The sequence below is a fragment of the Neoarius graeffei genome, chromosome 4 (assembly GCF_027579695.1).
Source record: "Neoarius graeffei isolate fNeoGra1 chromosome 4, fNeoGra1.pri, whole genome shotgun sequence".
In the NCBI taxonomy this organism is placed as follows: Eukaryota; Metazoa; Chordata; class Actinopteri; order Siluriformes; family Ariidae; genus Neoarius; species Neoarius graeffei.
Window position 1 is genome coordinate 57,362,615 of NC_083572.1, and position 6,181 is coordinate 57,368,795.

Below are 6,181 nucleotides of genomic sequence, written 5' to 3' on the forward strand. Positions count from 1 at the left end.
AATCCCAGATACAGTGGAGTAATGCTCTGGATATTCTACTTCCTTACATTATCAGACAACTTTTCAGATCTTTTGTGCGGCCTGAGTGCCTATTCTTTTGAGCACTTAAAGTCACGAGAAACCCATATACGGTAGCTTTCAAATGAATGCGTAAAGGACTTGCAGATCTACAGGAAACCAAAGTGTGATAACACCGTGTTCAGATGTGTGTAGATAATATTAAAGTTATAGGTCTCTCGTTATTCTCGAATGATTTTACTGTTAACTGTGTTAAAGTTTAAAAAGCATATATTACCTCGGGAGTTTTAGTTCCCTAGTTTTGCCTCTACATATACACTTGGTAAAACAACAGTGATAAAGTGTAGATTGCAGTCTTTCTTTCTTTCTTTCTTTCTTTAAATAACTGTCATGGGTGTTGTTGTGGGGTGGCACGGTGGTGTAGTGGTTAGCTCTGTCGCCTCACAGCAAGAAGGTCCTGGGTTCGAGCCCCAGGGCCGGCGAGGGCCCTTCTGTGCGGAGTTTGCATGTTCTCCCCGTGTCCGCGTGGGTTTCCTCCGGGTGCTCCGGTTTCCCCCACAGTCCAAAGACATGCAGGTTAGGTTAACTGGTGACTCTAAATTGACCGTAGGTGTGAATGTGAGTGTGAATGGTTGTCTGTGTGATGACCTGGCGACTTGTCCAGGGTGTACCCCGCCTTTCGCCCATAGTCAGCTGGGATAGGCTCCAGCTTGCCTGCGACCCTGTAGAAGGATAAAGCGGCTACAGATAATGAGATGAGATGAGATGGGTGTTGTTGTCGTGGTTTATAACAAAAGAATAGCTTGCCAAAATCATGACACTCAGTTTGTAGGAAAACTTACCATCTATATATCATGAAGGATACTGAAGATACTGAAGGAACCCTGAAAAAATGGCAGGTCACCCATAAGGCCATCACATTACCAAGCCCCATAGGTCTACATTACTGCACAAGCCACTGAAATTTCCAGGAACAGCAGTGTGTGTGTGTGTGTGTGTGTGTGTGTGTGTGTGTGTGTGTGTGTGTGTGTGTTAGCTAAAAACTAGCAAACTGAGGAATCTGGTCACCAAATGCACACACACACACACACACACACACACACACACACACACACACACACACACACACACAGAGTAGAGCCCAGGGGTGGGTGCCCCACAGAGATTTTGAACATGTTTCTGTGTATGAGTGCGTCTGGCAGGGGTTCAGAGAAAGAGCACAGGGAGGAGACTCCCCAACAGCATATTAAGCAGAAGTTAATTATATGCCAACAGTTGTGACAAAGAGAAGAAAAAAAGAAGCTTTCACTTGAATGGCAAAACAAGAAAAGAAAAGTCATTATCCTGACCTCACTTTTTCGCATGTGAAAACCTCAGCTCTCATTTCAACACTTCCATTTGTATCACAAAGCTCAGCTCTGCGCATTCTGGCTCACATTTTGAGGCTGCAGTTCTGGGCCTGATTAACTCTCGGCTCTTTATCTTTACAGTTTAATTGTATAATTTTACACAGTCATCAACACTGTAGAGATTTTAACTAGAGCCTCATGGGAGCTCTCTCATGTATGAGCACTGATACAGAACATTTCAGTAAGCTGTTTTCAGATTATAATTAGACATATCATTATTTATGGTTTGAAAAGGGCATATAAGAAAAAAAAAATACAACAGTTAGACAACAGTTAGTTCCAGTTCTCTAATTTGATTGGATGAGAGGCATCCTAAGGGTGTTTATACTTAGTTGGCCTATAACCGCACTGGTACGTTTCATTGTTTGTATCATTCTGCTTGTCTGTTGCCACAATATACATTTCTAATTATAGCTACAATCCCACTGAAACCATTACTACAGTAGAGTTAGTGAAATCATAACATCAAAATAATACATTTTTACGAATTATATTGTGATACATTGTGACTTAAAATATGAAAGCTCATCAGATGAAGACGAAAAGGAAGAAGGGAAGCCAATTTTACTGGATGCACTTTTAGTGGGAACATAAAAATAATTGTGAGCTAGCTACAGTAGCCAGCTAGCCAATGGACGATCATTGAGTGTGACTTCTTTGGGTCTATTTCCATTTGCAGAGAAAAAAAAAAGCAACACTTTTTTGACAGAGGAAAAAAGTTACACTACTGCTCAAATGTTTGGACGTACTCTTGGAAGGGTTTTCTTCATCTTAATTATTTTCCATGATTTATTAATAATAATAATAATAATAATAATAATAATAATGGCAGCATGGTGGTGTACTGGTTAGCGCTGTCGCCTCACAGCAAGAAGGTCTGGGTTCGAGCCCCGTGGCCGGCGAGGGCCTTTCTGTGTGGAGTTTGCATGTTCTCCCTGTGTCCGCGTGGGTTTCCTCCGGGTGCTCCGGGTTCCCCCACAGTCCAAAGACATGCAGGTTAGGTTAACTGGTGACTCTAAATTGACCGTAGGTGTGAATGTGAGTGTGAATGGTTGTCTGTGTCTATGTGTCAGCCCTGTGATGACCTGGCGACTTGTCCAGGGTGTACCCCACCTCTCGCCCATAGTCAGCTGGGATAGGCTCCAGTTTGCCTGCGACCCTGTAGAACAGGATAAAGCGGCTAGAGATAATGAGATGAGATGAGATGAGATGAGATAATAATAATAATAATAATTCAATATTAAACAAAGAAAAAAACCTACTTTATATTCTAACGTTCTTAACGGTATTCCTGATTAAGTTTTGCACACTCTTAGCATCTCCACCAGCTTCATGAGAGAGTTTCAACCATGAGGATTTCCTTAAAATTCCCAAATAGAACAAGCACATGTTGGTTGCTTATTCTATGTTCTGAATAAAAACTACTTGTTTAAGCAAAAAAAAAAACAACCAACCAACCAACCAACCACATATATAAATCTACATATTGTCTTTCATTAAAATATTTACATTAGTCTTGGAATCAACTTTCATCCATCAGCTTTTATTAAAATGTCTTTGAGAGACTAAAAAATGTATATTTTTCACAATCTAAAGGGCCCACGGTTTTTACTGGTTGTGTATACCCTCAGCGTATTTAGTATCTGGGGTGCCCAAACCCCAGAGTTTCAGCACTGGCTCCATCTAGTGTTCTCATCTCATCTCATCTCATTTCATTTCTAGCCGCTTTATCCTGTTCTACAGGGTCGCAGGCAAGCTGGAGCCTATCCCAGCTGACTACGGGCGAAAGGCGGGGTACACCCTGGACAAGTCACCAGGTCATCACAGGGCTGACACATAGACACAGACAACCATTCACACTCACATTCACACCTACGGTCAATTTAGAGTCACCAGTTAACCTAACCTGCATGTCTTTGGACTGTGGGGGAACCCGGAGCACCCGGAGGAAACCCACGCGGACACGGGGAGAACATGCAAACTCCACACAGAAAGGCCCTTGTCGGCCGCGGGGCTCGAACCCGGACCTTCTTGCTGTGAGGCGGCAGCACTAACCACTACACCACCGTGCCGCCCATGATCCATGTTTTAATAAAGTAATATATTGTTGAGGACTAATAATAGGAAAGACTTGTACACCTGCTCATTCACGCAATTATTAGTCAATCACATGGCAGCAATGTAATACAGACAATCATGCAAATACAGGTCAAGAAATATAGTTAATATTCATATCAAACAGGTTTGATCTGGAAATGTAGAAATAAAGTGATCTCTGGACTTTGACTGTAGCATGGTTGCAATTCAGGATGGTTTGAGTATTTCTGAAACTGCTGATCTCCTATGATTTTTATGTGCAACAGTCTCTAGGGTTTACACATTATAGTATGAAAAACCAATGAACATCCGTTGAAAGGTAGATCTCTGAGCGGAAACAGCTTATTGATGAGAGAGGTCAGAGCTGAATTGCTACACTGGTTGGAGCCAGTCTGATAACTCAAATCAGCACTCTTTACAACCTTGGTGATCAAAAAAGTGCATGAGAATGCACAACATGTCAAATTTTGAGGCAGACAGACAAAGGACCACATCCTGCCACTTCCTGTCAGCCAAGAATAGGAAACTGGGGCTACACACAGGTTCATCAAAACTGGACAGGAACATGAATTAACTACTGTAACCCTGATCAGGATAAAGTGGTTAATGAACATGAATGAGCATATTTTAATTCAAAGCTATGGTGCTTCATTCACTTTTCAACTCAAAAACAGTTATTATGCAATTTGAGACATGCCAATATAATTATATAATAGTGTGGTTTGTTATATTCTATTCAAATATCAGCTGCGATATGACCCCAATTCCAAAAAAGTTGGGACGCTGTGTAAACTGTAAATACAAACAGAATGTGATAATTTGCAAATCATGGAAACCCTATATTTCATTGAAAATAGTACAAAGACAACAGATCAAATGTTAAAACTGAGAATTTTTTTTTTTTTTTGGAAAATATATGCTCCTTTTGAATTTGACGTCAGCAACACGTTTCAGAAAAGTTGGGACAGGGGCAACAAAAGACTGAAAAAGCTGTGTAAGGCTAAAAAAACTAATTTGGTTAATTGGTAACAGATGAGTAACATGATTGGGTATAAAAAGAGCATTCCAGAGAGGCGGAGTCTCTCAGAAGTAAAGATGGGTAGGGGTTCACCGCTCTGTGAAACACTGCGTGGGCAAACAATGCAACAATTTAAGAATAACATTCCTCAGTGTAAAATTGCAAAGAATTTGGAGATCACATCAGCTATGGTACATAATATCATAAGATTCAGATAATCTGGAGAAATCTCTGTATGCAAGAGACAAGGCTGAAAACTGACATTGGATGTCTATGATCTTCAGGCCCTCAGGCGACACTGCATTAAAAGCAGACACGTGTCTCTAGTGGAAATCACTATATGGGCTCAGGAACACTTCAGAAAACCATCATCTGTGAAAACAGTTCATGACTGCATTTACAAATGCAAGTTAAAACCAGATATAAACAAGAAACACCACCACCTTCTCTGGGTCCGAGCTCTTTTATGATGGACTGAGGCGAAGTGGAAAATTGTCCCGAGGTCTCATGAAGTAGAAATTATTTTCAAAAATCATAGACACCGCGTCCTCCAGGCTAAAGAGGAGAGGGACCATCCGGCTTGTTATCAGCACACAGTTCAAAAGCCAGCATCTGTGATGGTACGAGGGTGCATTAGTGCACATGACATGGGTAGCTTGTACATCTGGGAAGGCATCATTAATGCTGAATGATATATACACGTTTCAGAGCAATATGCTGCCATCCAGACAAAATCTTTTTTCAGGGAAGACCTTCCTTCTTTCAGCAAGACAATGCCAAACCACTTTCTGCACATATTAAAACTGCATGGCTCCATAGTAAAAGAGTCCAGGTGCTAAACTGGCCTGCCTGTAGTCCAGACCTGTCTCCTATTTAAAACATTTGGTGCATTCTGAAGCACAAAATACGACAAAGGAGACCCTGAACTGTTGAGCAGCTGAAATTGTATATCAGGCAAGAATGAGACAACATTTCTCTTTCAAAACTACAGCAATTGGTCTCCTCAGTTCCCAAACGTTTACAGTGTTGTTAAAAGTAGAGGTGATGCCACACAGTGGTAAACATGCCCCTGTCTGTACTGTTTTTGAAACGTGTTGCAGGCATCAAATTCAAAATGACCATATATTTTTCAAAAAACAATAAAATTTCTCAGTTTCAGCATCTGATATGTTGTCTTTGTACTATTTTCAATGAAATATAGGGTTTCCATGATTTGCAAATTATCGCATTCTGTTTTTATTTACAGTTTACCCAGTGTCCCAAATTTTTTGGAATTGGGGTTGTAGTTCAGCAGAGTAAGAATCTTGATCCATATGCCCCTCTTTAACCTGGAGCACCTGTCTGTCCAAAGGTCTCTGCATGACTCTGGTCAGAGCTATAACACACAAGAACAACGTTTAAGGAAAGCTATGAACCATTTCTTGCCTTTCCTGAAATGTTCAAATGACACAATTCATAATTAACTCTCAAGAAAGATGAATTTGTTAATTCAGTTCTTAGTTAATATTATAAGATTATTTTCAATTCAAATAATGTTTTCTGGCACGTTTAAAAGTGAGAATATCAATCATTTTTCTTAACAGACAATGTCATGAAATAATTATCATACACTAACAGATTGTGACAACTCAACACAGAG